Source organism: Marmota monax, unplaced genomic scaffold (assembly GCF_021218885.2).
Source record: "Marmota monax isolate L192 unplaced genomic scaffold, Marmota_monax_Labrador192_F-V1.1 WCK01_AAM20220418_F8-fsc00065, whole genome shotgun sequence".
In the NCBI taxonomy this organism is placed as follows: domain Eukaryota; kingdom Metazoa; phylum Chordata; class Mammalia; order Rodentia; family Sciuridae; genus Marmota; species Marmota monax.
In genome coordinates, this window is record NW_026694038.1 from 756,779 (window position 1) to 778,721 (window position 21,943).

Genomic DNA, 21,943 nt, shown 5'->3' on the forward strand with positions numbered 1-21,943 from the left:
ACCTCAAAATCCTACCTATTGTCATCATGCCACTCATCCAAGGAAACATAGAAAGTGTGTACAGTTTCCTATTTTATGGTCTGTCATCCATGGAATTAATGTCCACAGTGGTGGTATCATTTATAAAATCAAGGTTTTCAGAAATTAAAAATAATGGAGGAGAATATTTCATATCTTTGCTAACTTCATCATCTACATTTGCATGTTATACCTGCTCAGTGAGCTGGCAAATTCACAATTTACATTTATAGACCTTTAAATTTCAAATTGATATGACATTTTGGAGTTTTTGGAATTTAATTTTGGTCACGTCAACTTACCTATTTGGAAATGATTGACCTGCTGATAGAATCCCACCAGATAGAATAGATAGTAGAAAGTAATTCATAACAAACAACAAACTTCTGCAGATAATATTCTCTTTAGTTAATTTGTTGTTTATTTAGTCTTCATAATTTTGTAGTACTCTCTTGGATTTATTATGAGATTAAACCAAACAAAAATTCTTTCTGCATTGGTTGCATATCTCATTCTCTTTTGTATTCAGGGAAAAAAAAACAGCTTTTACTGAGAAAAATGACTGAGTCTTAGCTGCCAGTTCCCTGGAATTCCTGCTGTACTAAGGCAGACAGGGCACAAAACAAGTCTTCTCTCCAGCAAGCACTGCTTGGCTGAGCAAAGGCGTCTATCATCCCTGACATGTTGTTTTTTTCTAAATCTTTTGCTTCTGTGCACTTTCTATTGTATTGTTCCATCAGTGAGGCTAGACTAAGTTGCACTGTGGTAACAAACAACCTCAACTTCTGTGTGGCTTATAACAGCAAAGTTTACACATTGCACAGGTTCTGTATCCATCATGAGATCACTTGAATTCTGTGCCACCATCGTGAATTAGTATGTAATTCATACTAATATACATATTATGTATCAGTATGTTTCTATTTGAGACATACTAATCTCATGGTAGAGGGTAAAGAGCAGGGGCAGAACCATGAGCTGGTTCTTAAAACTTCTGCTCAGATGTGGCACAGGTTACTTTCAGTCAGGTGTCATTCATTGTCTAACGCAAGTCAAATGAATGAGTATGAAGTTGATAGTGTGAGAAGTCTAATCCTCTTGCAGGGATGTCTGTCTGTAATCTGTAGGTCCAGGGAATAAAATCATAGATTACTATAATCTCAGCCTTAATTAAAACTTCATCTCTTCTTCTAATTTCAAAACTCTATGAAGTCACTGAGTGAATTTTGAGGGTTTTTTTGTAGAGTTTTTTGTATCAAAGTGTTTTCTTTTAGCTAGCAATATTAAATTTATTTTAATGATACATTTAAAAACAAAAAAATTGTTCATATTATTTGTGTTTTAATTCATGTATATAAATGTATAATGTTGAAATCAGGTTATCCATTAACATTTATCATTTCTTTATGGTGAAAACTTTGAAAATCCTTTCTTCTGGCTTTTTGAAAAGTATGGTACATTATCATTCTCCATAGTCACAACTATTATGCAAAAACACTCTGGAACTTCTTGCTCCTGTCTAACTATAACTTAGTATCCATTGATCAACATTTCCCCATTCCCCTGGCCTCTGGTAACCACCATTCTACTCTCAACTTCTAAGAGATCAAGTTTTTTATATTCTACACATGAAGGAGATCGCATGGTACTTAAGACAAGGGGCAGGTCCAGGGTGAGCTTGGAAAGCTTGACGGGTTGAAAACTTGAGTGCCACATTTGTAAAAAACACTTACCTATCTTAACTCATCATATGCACACATTCAAGAATAGAGTATGCACTTCTAGATCTATCACAAATTGACTCACTAGGCAAAATTTTGTCTATGACTTTAAGTGTAAAACTCTGTATGTTGCCATACAATTCAAGAGAAAGTAAAATACTAGTTTCTTAAATCATAGTTTAAAGATTGAAAACCTTTTGATGAAATGTTTAAGACCACAGAGGAAAGCAACAAGTAATCAATTTGATTTATTCCCAAGGAACTATGCATTGATATCTTTGTTTTCATAAAATTCCAAAGAAATTGCCTAAGTGTATGGAATACAGACTCATAGTTTTATTCTTCCTATGATTTTTACATTTATTTTCAAAATTGAATTATTTTCATTTAAATAGCAATAGAACTTCAGAGAAAATAAATACCCATCACAGCTGACATTCTTAAAATAATAGTAAATAATAATGCTTGATATAATAGAATCAAATGGTTTAGTGTGAAGAGAACTGAGATTTTATACATAATGTTTTCAAAAAATAATTTATCTATATTGTAAGTAACTGCAGAATAGGAGGTGTTGCCAACACCAGGAAGTATCAAGAATGTCCATACCAATAATGTTTATAACTATAATTAAGAATTAATAGAAAAATTCAAAATCTTGTGAAGGGTCATATATATTCAAAATGAAGGAATTATGTACATTTGGCATAGATGATAATATATATTCAGAAGGAAATAGGGATTTCAGAAATGGTTGTACCAAATACTTGAGCAATTTAGTTGAAAGCTTAACTAATCTAAATCATAATAAACTTGTACAACTTAGTTAAGAATTCTCCAAGGAGAGAGAGAGAGAGAGAGAGAGAGAGAGAGAGAGAGAGAGAGAGAGAATGTAGGTGTATGCAAGCATTCATGTGTGCATATACATGTGTGTTGTGTATTGTTATATGTGTATATATATGCAAGTGTATAGTTATAATGTTCATTTGTATGTATTATAAGCTACAAACAAATGGAAGTTTATATGATAGATGAACATATGAGTAAACTTAAGTACTTAAGCTGTACATGATTAGTTCTATAACGGTTTATACAATGTGTGTTTATTTTCAAAGGGAAAAATTGTTTCAGTGTGATTTTTTTAAAAGCCTTTAGAAATTATGTGTTATCATTGGGGCTTCCTTCATGACCGTTTAATGACCCAAAACTGACCCAAGAAATTTGTTCAGGCTGATTTAAAGTATGTAGGAAAAAACACTAGGAAGTTTATTTAAGGCAATAATTATTCTAAAGGATCTTAAACTAAGGAGACTATATTAATTTTCTGTTCATATATTCTTTATAATCTCACTGAAAAATTTTAATGATAGAACTTTTTGTTTCAGGGCTCTATTCTTAACTATAGACAAACAAATAAATTGGGGCTTCAGAGATGCTTTGAAGATATATTTTATAGAATTATTTTTAATTAAATTATACTTTTTTCAGCCTCTCCTAAAACTGTTTCAAGACTGGCTGATACAGGCCTCTTATAGGTCTTCTGAAGCTGTAGGTATGATTTTTTTTTTGTTTTGTTTTGGTAGCCTCATGTCATGTCATTTCAAATATATTACAATCTATCTTTGTTCCATAGTGAGCATAACTTTAAAAGTTGGAAGAGGGCTTATAAATTTGCCCTTTTATTTCATTATATTTTCTGTGATTTTTTCCAACAATTATCAAGCATACTTGAGGCTACTTACAAAGGAAGAAAATCTTAAATATAAAAAGTTTTCAATTTAGCAATTTAATATGATTGAAAGGTTAAATGTAATACACATTTAGCTAGATGCTTACTAATTTCCATTTACATAACTTTTTAATTGTATTATAGGAACTACCAAAATTTTCACAACTTAGATATTTTTTTTCCAGTCTGGGAAAATTGTATTTGCATTTTCTCAGCAATGTATTGCCTAAAGGCTATATCAGCCCCTGATGTGTGTACTCTAAATATTTTCCAAGCATTTTGAATCTTCAGTTCATAAACTTGGAACCAGGAACACCCCAGGACACTGATTTGGAGTCCCACCTCTCTGCTTCCTAAGCATTCAATACATATGACCATCATTATACTCATTAAGTTGTTCAACAATCATTAATTACATATCTGACTTCCTCAGTAAAACAAAAGAAAAGAAAAGAGAAGCACATTTGTTTGTTTACTGAAACATACATTCATTCCAACATAGACATTCACTTGTAACATATATTCATTATTTAGTTTTGTATTATTCTGTCCCGGGGATAGAAAAAAAAATGAACAATTTCCAGCACCCCCAGTAGATTATATTTTAATTGAATATCTAATTTTAATTTTTCACTTAAATCATTTCCTGGTACTTTGGACATGTTTAACAGGTATTGTTAAGTGCATAAACAAATAAATATAGAAATTGTTTATGTTTAAAGATAAAAATGTTGAAATTACTTAAATTCCCACATTTTATATACTTTAAATATTCAGAACAACACATATTTCAAGTTATTATGAATATAATACATAATTACATCTAATTCTAATGAAAGCCATTCAGAATTCTTCATGATAAATGAAATTGAACCTCAATTGATTAGTTTTTAATTTATTCATATTCATTGCCCAAATTATCTCATCTTCCCATCCTCCCATGAAAGAAAGACAGAATAGGGAGGAAGAAGGAAGGAAAAGGGAAAAGAAGATGCTTGAAATTTAAAATGAACTTTTTCAGCAATACCAATGACTCCTTTAAGCCTTTCCAATAAGGTCAGTGTAAGTTTTTTAAAAAATGGCCACTGTAAGTTTCTGTTCTGCTAACTCCTAGTAAATCATTGCTTAATGAAACAGGTACAGCAGAAAGCAGAATGTTTTATTTGTTCTTAGTTCATCTCTGTAGGAGCTAGCACACATTATATTTGTCAAAGTCACTATTCATTTAGAGTTTCCAGGAGAATACCGGGATCAAAGAAAAGAAATAGATAAGATAAAGAATTACAATCTATTTGCAAAAGGAGTTTCCCATTTAAGTTTCACATGTTACTATCATTTTAGAACAAGTTAAAAGTATGCTTGTTAGGAATCTTTACCTGACACTAATGGAACCTCTTTTGACAGAATTTTTTGTAGAAAAATTATATGGTGTGAATTGGAAAAAAAAGAACTGTCAGATTGGATCGGTTATTTTGTAACTGCAGGTGCCTGCTTGGCTCATATAGTCTTCCCAAAGATAGGGGGGGAAACCTCATCTATGCCAGCACATTCTTGACAGTATCAAAGAAGATGAAATTTTTTATTCTGTCATACAAATATATTTAACACAGACGTAACTATTGAACAATACTCTGCATATTAGAGTAATGTTTTTTAGCCAACTTGATGGTTGTATTATGGTCAGTTCGATAAAGATATCTGAAACAGCAAAACCTCCACTGTGTGAATAATATTTTTAAATTACATTATCCATTTTAGAAAAAAGATTTTTTTTTCTAAAATGTTTCAACATAACCAATGCATTGTTGTAAACTAGAAAATGTTATTCATGGCATAGATCTTGCCAATATTTAAAGTTCATTTTGTTATCTGCTGAAATTTGGTTTATAGTTGTGACCTTGTTATTATTGCATCTCCACTTTCTTCTCATCAGTGATCTCAGGTATTACATGTTGACTTTATTGCTGTCTCTAAACTATTCTGTTCATGATCTTGCCTCAGAGGCTTTGTATTTATTAACCTTTGGATTTAGAATACTCTTTATCTTTCAAGATATCCCTGCGGTTTCTTCCTTCAGATCTCAGATAAAATGCCACAAACTCCAAGAGGAGTCCCTGACCATCCTAAGCATGAATACCCAGTCATCTTTTATCCTCTTACATTATAGCACTATGTAAAGTAGTAGTAATCCCCCATGTGGCATATTTTCCCAGTGATCTGTAAAGCCATTGTGAGAAAGACTGCCCTTCTGTTAATCTAGAAAGATTTAATTTATAAGTCAAGAGAAATTCATATCTGCTGATAGGTCTCACAACCATCCCTTCTCCCCACCCCTCCGGCTCTCATAGCCTTCTCTATCATTATTGTCTCACGTTCTTATTTTACCTTAGTCACCAAAAATATCTTACAACTACCAAGTTATCTCTGATCCCCAAGACTCTAATTCTCATTCTCCATTTTTCTCTGTCTCTAGATACCCCTCACTGTTCTTGTTGGAGCATCGCAATGCTGTGGCCAGCATAGCCATTTATTCAGAAACCAAAAGGGCGATGAGGGGATGAAGAAAAGACAAAGAGACACAGAGAAAAAGCTGGGGCCAGGTGGGAAAGCTAAGCCCTGATGAGCCTTGACTGACATCAGAGCTAGCTCAGCATATTTATTATATAGGTTTTGTCATCAGAAGGTTATTTTAAGAAAGTTGTAGCAAAGCAGACAGTCTGAAGGACCTATCTTGTCATGCACAGTATTCTCTACCCCTTGGATTTGGTGTCTTAGCTCAGCTATGTTCCTCTGCAGTAGCCTCCTCTGGCTGGGCATTACCATAGCAACTGGGCTGTCTTGACCTGCACAGTCTACAGGCAGTTCCTAGGCAAAAGCAACCATGAGGGAATCAGAAACCATGGCTCAGGTCACTGCTCTCCACATCCCAACAGATCCCCTTTATCTTCAAGTTCTTTTGTGTATTTCTCTTGTCTTCTCTCCAAGGAAGCCCAATGACACTGCTTCTTACATCACCTTTCAAGAACTAGCTATTACCCTCCCACACCACTTAAGTCACTGAGATTAGAATGGAGGCAATGTTCTCTTTGCCCTTCAGTATCACTTCCTGAGCACTCTTCTTCCTCCTGTTTAAAATCTTATAGCTAGATTCTCGTGACATCAGTAGATAACATCTGCTAGTAGTCCGCTTTTCCAAAAAATATTTTTTTCTGGTGTTAGGAATTGAACCTGTGGTCTGACACATGCTAGGCAAGCTTTCTACCAGTGAACTACTACATACCTACCCAAGGTCTGCCACCAAACTTTGGTCACTTTCCCTTTTCTGTAGAGATTTTGTCTCTCCTGACTTTCTCAAACTCTGTTCTTGCTACGTATTATGATAATTTCAATAGTCAGGGTCTTCAAAACCATTAATCCCTCCATAAATTGATTCTTCTCACCAGGGGTCTTGATTTCTACCTAATAACTAACTACCTTGAAACAATTTCACCATCTCATGATGCATGTATCCAAAAGATATTTGATACGATATTCACATTTGAGTTTTCTGTTTGTATTCATATTTGGGATAATAGATTATCTGTTTGTTTGAATCAACTCTTGTAAGTTTTCTCTAATCCTGTCACATAGAAAGGATTTCAATGAATATCTGTTGAATCAGTGGATGTAGAATAAAATATTCTATATTTCTTAACAATATAATAATATAGAAATATTTCTCAATTGTAAAGTAAAAAGTAATTCAGAATTGGAAATAACTGTGAAATCACTACTCCTTTTGAATTTGTATCATTTCATTGATTTTTTACTTTGATAAGATTAATATTTAATAATACTACAACTTAGCTACTGAATCTCCATTACATATTTTATCTTGAAAAAAATATACATATTCCCAAATGCCAAAACTTTACATTTTTACCCCAGATTTCTTTTGTCTTTATTTTATAAATTGTTTCCTTATTTATTCAAATAAGTGTATAATCAACGTTATAAAGAATGTATTTTAGTAAAATGAAATTGTTCAAAGCATGTTTTCAATGTTATATTTGAAAAATTCTGTTATTTAAAACTTTTTTTTAAATTTTACATTTATAATTTAATATATTTATTCAGGAAAATCTTTGTAAAGTGAAATCAGTTACTTGCTAATAATGCTATGAAACTACTGCTTAGTGGGGTTGTCAGTGTTACACTTTCATCCTCAGTGGTGAAAAATGTTAATGACATCATAGCATCATAGATGTCCCTCTTCCCCCACTGATGGTCACAGGACCTTCAATAGAGCACATCAGTGTTTCAACTAATTCTCAATAAATCAGTTAATTTTATACCAGTCAGAGCTCAAACGATAAATTATTTCATGCACCCCAATTAGTGAATACAAATATAATTTGGAGGGGGAGCTAGAGTGAAAAATGTTATAAATTAGTGCCTGCCTCCTATAACATCTTTTTCCCTTCCCACATTTTATCTTCCTGTTCAAAATTTTGAGGTAGTTTAAAGAATTTTACATTGACTTTCAATTTTTATTATAGGCTAATAATTATAGGCTAAATGTGTGATGCATACTGAATTCTAAAATGAACTTGTTTATTTTTATAAGGTATTTGAAGTTTCCAGGTCCTTAAAACAACCAGAGGACTGAAGAGATGTACCTCAGGAAGTAATATTTCTTCAAAGGAGGTAAGACACTTAAAAACTATGTACTTTTGCATGTTAATAAGTTTTGATGTAAATTTAAATATATTCACGTGTTTGTTTAACATATAATTTAGAAGATACCATAATTTTAAAAAGAAGAGCACATTCTACTTTTGCTCAGTCTTCTGTGGAATGATTTGGCTATGTCAGAGATTTCTTAACTCTTTAAGACAAAAAACACCTTATAAGGAGGCTACATTGCCACTAAAAACTATCAAGAGGTGTATTTCTACTATTTTGCTTTTTTGCTTTTAATCTTCATACTTTGAAAATTCTCTGGGTTGGCCAAGTTTCCCAAACCACAGAGTAAAGTAGCTGGTATGTTGGTAGATTCTTACCTAGAAATGTCCTTTGACTAACCTGCCCCTTCTACATCACGTTGACCACAGCTGGTTGCTATCAGCTAAAATCATGCAATGGCTCCAGTGCCAAGCCAAGGGAAGAAGTCAGTTTTTAAAGTGTTATTCTGTGTTAGGCAGCTTTTTGTTGCTTCAACAAAATACCTGGAAAGTCAACTTCAGGAAGGAAAGGTTTATTTTGGCTCATTGTTTCAGAAGTTTCAGTTCATAGCTGTAACCTGTGGTGAGGGAGAATATCATGGCTGAGAGAACTTGGCAGGGCAGAGCTGTTTACCTCATGGTGGCTGAGTAACAGAGAGAGAAAAGTCAAGGGACAAAACGTGTCATTCAAAGGCAAGCCTCCATTGACCCACCTCTTCCAACTAGGCACCAAATCCTAAAGTATCTACCATTTTAGTAGTCCTTCCAGTGGGGGACCAACTCTTGAGTACACAAACTTTTGGAGGACATTCTGGATCTAAACTATAATATACACTATCTTCTTTTTGACTGAAGATGTAAGACTAAACAATTACCCTTAAATAGAAATGCTGATAGAAAATCTGAAAGTATCCATATTATTTATTTTTATCCTTTTCAACTTAATTGTTTGTAAACATTAATTTTATTATATTAAGTAGGAAAAAAGTTGTAATGTTAGACAAAATTCTATTGGTTATATTTGATGGTACTAGAAGAAATGGATAACATGGAGATCTATGAATAATGTGTGGAGTTGGTAAGAAAAATGCCCTGAGTTTAAATATGTTTTCTTCCCCAATGTGGATCATTAAGTAGAATAAAATTCATTTTTATTTTTGTTTTCATTTAAGGAATTTCCAATTTTATTGGATTCCTTTGGATTTGATTGGCTGATTTCTCCTATTTCTCCTATGTGAATAAATGCTTTTCCACTTTATTTTTTATATTAGCATCAAGAAATATTTTTAATGAAGTACATATTAAAATTGCTATGTGGGAGCAGCATTTACATATGCAAAACATTTATCACATAAGGTGAAAATACACTGATTTAAGATGTGTGATGAAATTTTAAAGTTGATACCAAGTCTGTCGCGACCCCTTGCCCGCAAGGAAGACGCAACTCAGGAATCTTCTTTCAGCAGTTTATTCAGGCCCTTGATATTTCTTCTTCTCTATCTCGGATGCCCCTCCCAGCCTTAATAAAGCATCCCAAGCCCCAGTGCAAAGCTGCCGCGTGGAGCTTTCTCACAGGGTGGTGAAAAACCATGTGCCAACTCTCCCAAATAAGGAGTTGTTTGTCACAGACCACAGCGGAGCCAGCGCCATCTTGTAATGGCGACCATAGTCTGCAGAAACGGCAGAAGCGGCTCACCACACAAGTCAATACATATTAATTCTTTAACTTAGGATCTATCTCCTATCTTTAGTATTAGTAGGACAACGAAGACTTCAAAAAAAAAATAGTACCAGTTCTCCAATACAAACAATCTATGTGTGCATGCATGCATATGTGTGCATTTTTGTGTGTGTGAATGTGTATACAAGATATAATCATTATTTGGCAAGACTAATTTTCAGACTTTACAATATTAATTTACTGAATGCTATTTTTCATTAGCACATAATACATACAAAGATTAAACACTTTCAGCAAATTATAACCTTCTGATTTTCCAATTACAATTGTTTCCAAGGGCAAAAATAAAGGAGGAAAAATTTACAAGGTGAATTTCCTGCATACTATTTAAAATCTGTTTCATATGTATGTAGGACAAAGTTGTATTTAGACCTGGTTTCAATGTCACTGCCACTGTGGCTTTTAATATTTATTTGAAGATTAAGCTAGTTTTCAAATATTAATTTATAAAAAACATCAGCAGTTCATGTTGATGAATTTAAACCATGATTATAACTAGTACTTTACATTATTGGATTGAAATGGGACAGTGACTAGATACCAACTAATGAATATTTATAAAAGTTGGAATATCAAAATTCAACTAAAAAGTGACAAAATCTGCTCATAGATATTATGTCTAATAGAAATATTTGCAGAATTGAATTTGTGCTTCTGGACTTTGGGAAATACAAAGACAAGCTTGGATATTCAATAATGATTGGAGAATGTGATATAGTCATCTCAAATTGGGACCATTGAGATCTTTATTTTATCTAGCCTTCCCCCTCTTCTTAGTTGATAGATAAAATTATTGTACATTTATCATGTACAACATGATGTTTTCAACTATTCACAAGTGCACATTATGGAATGGTTAAAAATATGCCTTATCTCACATGGTAATTATTTTTGTGATGAGAACACTTAAATTTATTCTCTTACTATTTCTGAAGAATACAATATATTCCCACTAGGTATAATTACCATGATCATAATACATTTCTTGAACTTATTTATCCTTTATACAACACAATACTATTCATCCATGAAAAAAAAAAAGAGAATAATCCAGTCATTTGAAGCAGCATGTATAAACCTGGAGGACATTTTGTTAAGCCAAGTAAGATGGGCACAGAAACATAAATACTGAATGACCCCATTCATATGTGGAATCTAAAAATATTGATCTCATAAATTAGAGAGTAGAATAATGGTTACCAGAAGCTGGGGAAGGAGGCGTGGAGTGAGTTGAGTAGTTGTTGTTCTCAATTTATTTAACTAAAGTAACTTAGAGAACTGTTGTCATGGCAAATGAATTATGAGATATTTATATCAATAATTATTTAAAATTTTACAGTATATTTTGCTCATCCTACTAATTCTATTGTTAATTTATATTATTTGTTTAAGGAATGCCAGCAAAGCAAGATCCATGATAACATTTTTTTTCTCTAATTTTTTTTTGATTCTAAATAAATTCCAGATTAAATATATGCAAATATCTTAATTGAAAGTTCTTGATAAAGATTGAAAACATTTGTGTAAAAGAGTAGGAGATAATCAAAGGAGTCTATAGTTAAGAAAAGAATGTAATGAATTGTAAAGAGAGGAAATTTTTTTTAAAAAAAGGAAAATTACAAATACATGGGTGAGAAGGAAGAACATAAAAATCAAAATGTAATAAGATCAATAGCAGTATATAATTTGCTGTTCTATTCAAGGTTAAATCCCTTCATATTTATGTGACTGTTAAATAACTTCTTTCTGGTTTTGTAGGAAGGTGGTCTCATATGGCAAATGAAATTACATTCTAGACTTAAATAGTTCAGGATTCACAAACTGAATTGTTATTTGCCTTGAGAAAATTGCTTTGCCTTATTTTCTCATTTATGCCTTGGGAATGATAATGCAAAATTTTATTTGCTTACAGTTATTTTAACATATTTTTAAATATTTTATAAATTTGGGGGCAAAATTGAATTTTTTAAAATATATATTTATTTTTTAGTTGTAGTTGGACACAATAACTTTGTTTTAATTATTTTTATGTGGTGCTGAGGATTTAGCTCAGGGCCTCCAACGTGCTAGCCAAGCAGTCTACTGCTGAGCCATACACTAGCCCTAGGCAAAACTGAATTTTTAAAATGTGCCTTTCTTTGGTTCCTTTTTTCTTTGATTAAAAACTACTCTATATTTTACCTTACTTTTTAAGAACATTCCACTTTTTTTCATGGTTATTTAAATCTTATTTTTGAATTGTAGATTGCAAGTATTTAGAAATGAAAAAATGTTTTTTCTTCTTCATGCCTGCTCCTACCTGCAAGTTTAAAGGGATATATAATATTAATTCAGTGAGTGAAGGAAAGAATAATTATTATGTGAAATGTTGCTGTTAAATTGAATTAAAACAAAAAACACTTAAAACATTTAAATTTCGGAAGGATTTTAACATTTAAGAGTCTAAAAACTTTTTTTTCAGTGAAGAATCCTTTGATTCAGCATGTTACCGATTAATTCAGCTATTACTACATTTTGATATTTAAGTTCTTTTGGCTTATAGTATACTTAACATTTCAATCTATAGTGTAAGCACTTCTAAATGTTGTTAAGAAACTAGAATACCTTTTTTATTATTATTGGAGATTTCCTATAAATTTTTTCAGAGAAGAAAGAAGGATATATTGTCCAGGTGAGCCAAGAATAGACCATTCAGCTTTAGCAACCAGGAACCTGGACAACAGGCTCAACTAGCAGGCTCTCACCTTCAGTCCTGACTCAGATCTTAGGGCCCATAGGTTCAAAAGAGGGCTTAGAGTGTGGTCTTGCTCCTGAGAAAATCTAATGAACAGGCTAAACCTTCTGTGTACCCAATGAGGGTGGGATCTGACGGGCCTTGAGCAGGCATGGAAAGTCTCCTACCTCTGAATATTTGACCCTCTTCATATTTGCACAAGTCCAACTTCAGATTCAGCTGAATCATCTATTTTGCTGAATGATAATGTCTTCTTTTCTCAAATCATTCTTCTATTTTTCTTAGTCTTTGAGAAACTGAACTAAATGTTTCTAGGTCCATAGAATTTCTAAATCAGAAGAACCTTGGGAGATAATCTCATTGTTTACATGAGAAAATTGAGACCAAGAGGAATTTAAAACAAGTTATTTTAATTTGAGAGTTGTTTCCTTTATATCATAAATTCATGCTGCCAAGATACTCCTTTTACAAGATGCTCTTCCTCATTTAATTTGTTTCCATTATTTCTGTTATTTATCGGTATTATCACTAACAAAAATTTATATTGTGAGAACAAAGTAAATGTGTGGCTCTTCTCTTCTACAAATAAAAGTGTGTTGAGAAGTAAAAATAATGGAGCAAGAAATTTTGAGTAATAAGAGATACATATATAGTGAATTACTGAAAGAATAACTTGTTTGGGGAGTGGGATTTAATGGCTGCCTAAATATTTGCTGATATTGGTTTGAAAAGCAAAACACTATGTGGAAATTCTTGAAGTGTGTGCAAGTTTTCTTTGTTTTTGTTTTTTTTTCATTCTTTTTAGTTTGTTTTGGCTGTAGCTTCTCTATATATTTACTTCTTCTTGTTTAATTTATTGAGGACAAATTTAGATAAAATAAACTACATCAATTTTAAAGGTTTAGTTCTATGAGTTTTGATACTGGTATATATCCATGAAACCACTATTACAACCAAGATATAGAATATTGTCATCCAGGGACAAGATTTCTAATGTCTCTTTCTTGTTTTAATACTATACATTAGTTTGAATTTCATATAAATATAATTGTGTGTTTTCAATTAGCCTAATGATTTAGAGAGTTATCTGTAGCTTGTGTGTAAAAATACTTTATTTCTTTTTATTGCTGAATGGTATTCCATTGAAGGGATGTACTGCAAAATTTTTATTCATTCACTTGCTGGTGGATATTTGGTTGTTTTTACCTTTTGACATTTGTAAATTATTTTTTACAAACATTAGCATACAATTCTTTGTGTGAACATGGGTTTTCATCTATCATGTAGAAATAGAATTAAAATATCAGGCTCATTTAGTAGATGTGTATTTTATCTTTTAAGAAATGACATTTTTCCAAAGGAGTGATACCATTTGTTATTTATGTAAGCAGTATGTAAAAATTACTGTTGCATTTTATCAAGGGTCTGCAAACTTTCATACTTGAGCCAAATTCAGCTTTTTTATTTGGAAATAATATTATATTAGAACACAGCCATACTCATTTATTTAGGAACGGGCTGCTTTCATGCTACAAAAGCTGAATTGAGTAATTAGGACCCCTAAAGCTACAAATATTTATTATCTGACCCACTAAATAAAATGTTTGCTGACCCCTGCCCTACATTCTATCAAAACTTGGAAGTCTATTTTAATTTTTGCCATTTTAATGTGTATTGTTGGAGTGTCAGTGTGTCTTTAGTTTGTTCCTCTCTGATGACTGATGATATTAGGCATTTTTAATTTGTGTTTGTCGTCTCTATATCTTCTTGTGTGGGGTATCTAGGGAAAAGTTGATTCATTTTTTTCAGTTGGCTTCTTTGTCCTATTATTATTGCATTATGAAAGTAACTGCATATATCATGGAGATGAGGCTTTTGATAGATGTATATATTTTGTGAATATTTTCTCTCATTCCAAGGCTTCCTTTATCAGTTTCTTTTGAAAGCAAAATCTTAATACTGATGAAATGTAATATATTGTTTTTTTTTTTCTTATTTTATGACTTGTGACATTGAGTACTATGCAAGGGTCCTTTGCTTACTTCAGGGTTAAACATTTATCTCTAATATTTTCCTCTAAAAGTTTTATTGTGTTTGTTTTTGTAGATCCATAGTTGATGTTTAGTCAAATTTTACAGATAATATGAGGTATATATCAAGATTAATGTATTTTCTATGTCAATATATTTGTTCTAACATTGTTGAAAAGACATTGATTGCTTTCTCCCATTGGATTACTTTGACAACTTTGTCAAAATCAAAGACCTATTTCTGGAGTTTCTAATTTGCTCCAATAGACTATGTTAGTACCCTTTGGCCAATAATGCACTGTCTTCTTTTTTGTAGATTTATAGTAATTATCAAAATCTAATTGCACAAGATAAATGGGCATGGTAGTGCATGCCTGTAATCCTAATAACTCAGGAGACTAAATCAAGAGGAAGCAAATTGGCCAGTCTAGGCAACTTAGTGAGACTGCTGAAATGATTCTTTTATCATTATGGAATGTTTCATTTTATTTGGTAATGCTTTTGCTTTGGTATTAATATGTGGTCACTCTTGCATACTTATGATTGTTATTTGCATCTATTCATTTTCAAACCATTTGAAGCTGGAGATGAGCATTTAAGATCTTCTGATTTCTGTTCCTTGGTAACATATACCCTCTACCAAAAACAAAAATGTCTTTAGCATCTTATTTTTATCACTGATATTCTGAAATATAATTATGATATTTCTTTCTTTCTTTTGCATTGAATTAGGCACTAAACAGACCCTTTCTATCTAAAGACTCATGCATTTCATTTACAGTAAATTACATGTTTGCATCTATTCGTACGTGTGTATCTTTCCTGAGTTTTCTATCTTTTCATTCTGCTAGTTGTAAAGATATCCTATTTGATTTTTTAAACTTACCCATTAATTTTCTTTACTTCTATTTTATGTTCTTGCTGTTTAATTTTATGGAAAATTTCTTGACTTTATTTTCTAATCTTTTGGTTCAAGTTATTTCATTTTCCATAGATTTAATTCTTAGGAACTCCTTTTCTGTCCTTTTTCTATATAGTCTTACAAAATAAGTAAGACTTTTTAAAAAATTTTAATGTACTATTTTTTTTATTTCTAAGGAGCATCAATATACTTTTGATTAATATTCATTTTTCTTATTGGATTTGTTTCCTTCAAATTCTTTAAGTTGGTTTTTGTTTTGTTTTTTGATACTGGGGATTGAACCCAGGGCTTTGAACCCAATGGTAATAGCTTTACAATTGAGCTACATCCCCAGCCCTTTTCATTTTGAGACAGGATCTTGTTAAATTACTTAGGATTCTCCTTCCTCAGGCTCTGGAGTTACTGGGATTACAGGTGTGTGTCACCTTGCTTGAATGGCTTTTGCTTTTTGTCATTGTTTTTATTGTTTGTCATTCTAGTTGTGAGCTTTCTTTATGGATCAGGTGATTCCAGGCTGTCCATTGATATTTCAAACCATTTTGAAATTACTATATGGAGTAGAAATGGAAGTGTGTGTAGAAGAGTTTAGCAGGTATTTTGTAGATTAGTTCACTGAAATAATTTATGTTAACCAATGAGTAAATTATTCTTCTCACTGTGAACCACCAATAATATATGTGGAGTTCTTTTTCTAAAGCCTTTCAGTTTCTCCATTAGTTGGTAAATGGGAAATATCTGCTGATTGGCAATATTATGAAAGCAGGTTGGGGGAAATGTTTGCCTCTCCGTATCTTGTGGTGTGGTATGCCTTCTGGTGCTAAGCATCTCTTTATTTCCTTAGAGCAAATGGGCTTGCTTATCTTATGAGATATCTAACTCCCCTAAGCTGTCAGTGAATTTTATGTGAATACTTTATCCACCAAATTCCATGAAATCTTATATTGCTATGGTTACTTTTATCAATCTTTTGATCTTTATGGGTGATATATATATATATATATTTTTTTTTTTTTGCTTGTTGATTTTAATTCCCTGTTATACATTTTCTGGGGTTAAAGGAAGGGGAAGAGCTCTTCCTTGACTAATTGGAATTCATGTGAGATTTCTAACAAATAATCGGAGACTTTATGTAAGTCTTTTAACTCATATATTATTATGGATGATGATGATGTATTTCATAGGTTTTATGGGAAAAAAAAAAACGATTTCCTGGATTTCTCAGAAACAATGTAGAGTACCAATGAGTAATCAACCTTCCATCAATTGTAACTACATTTGTGTATCATTTTATAACTTATTAGCGCCTATACCACAGGAAGAGAAGAAAACTCACAAGTGTCCATTTTAATACATACTAAGAAGTTTTAGTAAGAAGTTTGATGGAGGAGGGATTTGAAATTATTGGCTAAAATGATGCTTTGGGATTATCTGCAGATTTCATTACTCCTGTTATTTCTGTTTTACTCTTACTATATGTGATTGACTTTAGTTTAAGTGGGAGTATAGACTGAAATATAGTTGCAGCTCATCTGGGTTTCATCAAAACTATATCCCTGTTGGGCCACAACTGGCCTTTGAAACAATTTATGTCTACAAGTACTACCCAGAGTCATTGGGGATTTGTCTGAGGTCTGAGATGGTTGCTATAGAAACTGTCCCACTCCTTTCTTCTTTAGTGAAAACTTAACAAATAACAGTTAGCTAGAACTGAAAATAATAATGAAGAAATAATTATAAAGGAGCAAGGCATTGATAGTAGTTGGATTTGTAAAGTCTTGTACATAGATCAATATAATTTATTATGAATGGAATGCTGGAACAATTTTTTTAATCTACACTATAAAACTTGAGAATCAAGCCCTTAAGTTTTTAAGGACTTTTATTCTACTTTACTCTAAATATGTGATCACTAGTTCCCTTGAGCTGTCTTTGTTAGGGTCAATTTTGTTCAGTTTCTAAAAGTTTAAAAAAATATGAGACCAAATCATAAAATTATTTTCAGCCAGAAGAGCATAGGAGTTCAGATGGAATTTTTACATTTTTAAATTTTAAGTAGCACTTTCCCAGATATGATTTAAAATTCCAGAAAAAGAATATGACATTGTATTTATAAAACTATTTTATTGGATGACAAACAGACATGATTTGAAGTAACTTCCAAGCTATAAATATATTGTCATGTTGCCAAGCTTTATTTTATTAAATGTTTTCAGTGAAAATATGTAAAGTAATAACAATAATAACAAATCTGAATGATCGTTCTTTAATATCTCAATATTAAATTTTCCTTGGCTATTGATTAAACAGCTGTCATAAGAAAGTATGGAAATACAAAGATGAATAAAATTAAAAGCATGTGTAATGTTAAGAGTCAGAGATAATCTAGAATTTAGTTGTTCATACCAATAGAAAAGTCAGTTTCAGCTTTATAATTATTTAACACCCAATTTTCCCTGTGCAGCGTCAAGATGCCCCTATACAGCAACACCTACTAGAAGGCTCCCTCCCACTCTGCTATAGAGTGTTGGTGGTAAAGAAAGAAGGATATTTAAATGATTGAGAAATTTATACTTTTAGTATAAGATAAGTCTCATCTGATATCTAAACTAATAGATAATTATGTTGCTTGAATTCATAATTAAAAGGAGGGTACACGTGTTGAAGTGTCCATTTGGATGAAACTACTAAATCATATGGTTCTATCAGTGGTCTTCCTAATACCTAATTTCCATCTTTATCCGTGATTTGGCTAACTCTATTTAAACTGCATATACATATGTGTGTATATATATATATATATTCATATATATAGATATATATATGAATATATATATATTCATATATATATCTATATATATATATTCATATATATAGATATATATTCATATATGTATAGAATATACATATTTATATGAATGTACATATTTATATGAATATACATATATATATATATATAGGGGTACCAAGGATTGAACTCAGGGGCACTCGGCCACTGAGCCATGTCCCCAGCCCTATTTTGTATTTTACTTAAAGACAGGATCTCACTGAGTTGCTAAGTGCTTTACCATTACTGAGGCTGGTTTTGAACTCAGGATCCTCCTGTTTCAGCCTCCTGAGCTGCTGGGGTTATGGGTATGTGTCACTGTACCCGGCTTTGTTAAACGTCGCTTCCACAAAAATCCTATATATTTTGCAGTACACGTCACATTATTGTTTTTGCATGCTCCACTTTTTAAAATTATATTCTCTATTAAGTTGAAAATTGAGATTCTCTACTATTCACTAGTAGTTGCTCAGTTAGCATGCTTCTTGTTTGGTTAGTTTTGCTTTCACCTAATGATGATGTTTTTTGCTTAATTATTTTCATGGTGTCTTGCTGCTTCCAGTAAAATATGAGATTAGTATGATGCATAATTACTTTTTCTTCTTCATATAGACTTTGAGTTGTTAATCCCAAGTATGGTAAAGTCTATAACATCAAAATCTTATGTAACTATGGCTTTCAATATGGTGGTTGATTTGTTTTTAAAATAATAATGAAAATCCTTAACTATAACTGAGAATAAAGTACAACCAGAGAGTAGTGCACTAAAAAAAAATGGTAGTGAAACATTGGTGTGTGTATCTGAGGCTATAATTACAACCTTGCTTACACACTAGTTCACTTGTTTTACCAAAGCAAACACAATAAAACAAAATTAGAGCTAGAAGTAGTTTTAGAAATCATTCTGCACAATTCATTTAGGCATAAGGATAAAAAAAATGTGGAGAGAAATGCAAAATGATTTGTCCCAAATCACATAGCTAATAGAAAACCTAGGTATAGAAATCAATTTTGAATCCTAGTAAGACAGTTTTTCACTACAAGCATGTGGTATTCATTTCAGATATTTTCCAAATTCAAAAATGTATTCTTTTGAAAAATTTAGCCCTAAGCAAAAGATAAATTATGGCATTTACATCTATGAATGAAGTAAATCTTTACCTCTACATCCTGGTTAGCGAAGATATCCAACAAAAATATGAACCTAATGTCACTCGTTTAACAACAAAATGATACTGTCAGCATTTTGATTAATGTCTATTTTGAATCAAGAGACCATTGTGTTATAGGAATATTGTAGACCAATTGCTAGTCTAGACTCTGATTGTTAGACAGAGGTGCCTTCTAAATTAAGTTCTTTCATATCCCACAGGCTGAGATCATGCACATCTGAGATGTGTTAGTTGAAATTCCACACAATCCTCAATTGCCAAGTTTGGATGGAATGATCATAGTACTAAAAGCAAGGAAATTTAAGAAAAATTAACATAAAAAGCTGCATAGTACAGAAAGGTCCTTCAGAGAGCCAGTGGGGAGGCCTCTAGCATTCTCCACTGGTATGTTTAAACTTGAAGCTGATCTGTTTTTAACTCCAGGGAAGAACTGAGAAGTTGAAGGAAAGAGTTTCAAGATGGAGCAACTGATTACAATTAATTCAGAAATATTTTTCGAACAGATTTATGTGGGGGACACATAAGCATGAGATGCGATTCCTTCTCTGGCAGTCTGAAGTATTTGGCAGCTTAATTGGAGATGTGTTCGCCTCACCATTTTATCAGTTCAAGTCTTATTTTCTGAATATTCAGAATCTTCCATGTATTATGATCAATTATTGGAGTAAAAGAGGAATAGAAATAATTGCCCTACAATCGAAAGAATGCCATCATGGGAGCAATGTAGTAAAAATATGGTAAGTGCTAAGATGGTGGAGAGCCCACTTCTCAGTTTTTACTTAACCTTGCTAGAACTCCCAAGAGAAGGATATAGAGATTTAATTCATTTAATTATGATGATAAATATAGACAAATAACCTAATGTAAAACTGGCCAAAATATGTAGATGGGGAGTTACTGCAGGCCAAGCTAAAATATGCAGCAAAATATGGAGGGATGCTAAAGCTTACAAGTAGGGAAATTCCATTTACAGAAGTAATGAGGCATCTTTCTTTCACCAGATTGGTATAAATTGAAGAGAGAGAACTTAGTGTTTTCTAGGGTGCCAGGAATTAGGCACACTCATATTGAGAGAATCCAAATGGCTATTAATTTATGAAAAGTAATCAAGAAATATCTATTAAAAATGCACATATTTATTGGGGGGGTATGGGAGGAATGGAGGAACTTTAGATAGGGTAAAGGAGTTAGCGAGGGGAGGGAGGAGAAGAGCGGGAGCAAGGGAATAAGAAAAAATGGTGTAATGAGATGAACAACATTACCCTAAGAACATGTATGAAGATATGAATGGTGTGACTTTTTGTGTACAATGAGAGATGTGCAAAATTATGCTCTATATGTGTACTGTGAATTGAAGTGCATTCAGTCATTATAACAAATTAGAATAAATAAATAAAATTTTAAAATGCACATATTTTAATGAAATGACAGCTAACTAACAAAACAAGCAGGGACAAAAGTAAAAATTCATGGATTCCAAAATGTTCATCATTGGGGAAGAATTAAGCAATATAACTTTAACCCATATTATTGAATATTTTGTATTGGTTAAAAGTACCAGTCAGATCTGTGCAATAGGCTAGAGGTTTATTCATGATATGTTTTGTGAAATATTAATTTTTCCTAAGTAATATGGCAACTATTGCTGTCAATATGTGTTACTTTTTTTGTAAATCACTGACATAAAACTCAATCTGTTTGATATAACATTGTATATGTTTTAATCAATGTGATTAAGGATATGGAAGATGTTTTTGCTGGCTTTGGAAACATGGGACATGTTTAATGGTCATTAAATTTTCCCATTGCATAGTTTCTATATACTGAATAAAGGTGAACATATGTTGTTTTTATTTAAAAATATTAAGTATAAGAAAACACGAAGAAATACTATAAAATAATGAGATAAATGTAATTGAAATGGTTTAGCAATTATTAATTGTGTATAATTTATAGATTTATGGCTTTTCCCCACCTACTTGCACAGAATTTGAAAAAGTTGATATTATTGCCATTAAAATTAATTTTTTAAACAGGAAATAATAATATTAATTTTCTATTGCATACGCTTATTAATGTGGTATCTTTCATCCTGGCTTCCAATAGGTAGGTGGAGTAAATAGTATTATCTCAATTCACAAATGACTTACCCTAATTTATACACCAAATATAAGAAATATCATTGATTAATGTTCAGAAGGAAACCCTGAGATACTTGTATCATTCAAAGGACAACTGTGAGAAAGGTATCCCCCAGCTTCTTAGAGAAGATACTTAAAAAACAACAACAACAACAAAACAAAACTAGAGTGCTGCTAACTGGCTCTGAACAGGTAATTATGCCAGTCC

General features: G+C 32.0%; 1 protein-coding gene across 1 annotated transcript in view; it reads left to right on the top strand.

Annotated features, from left to right (window-relative positions):
* Sema3a (semaphorin 3A) overlaps positions 1-21,943 on the top strand; it is a 445,988-nt gene that overhangs the window by 138,787 nt on the left and 285,258 nt on the right. Inside the window, exon 3 of the mRNA XM_046464206.2 lies at positions 8,075-8,154. The gene's annotated coding sequence lies outside the window, so the exon portion shown is untranslated. The remainder of the gene's footprint in view (positions 1-8,074; positions 8,155-21,943) is intronic.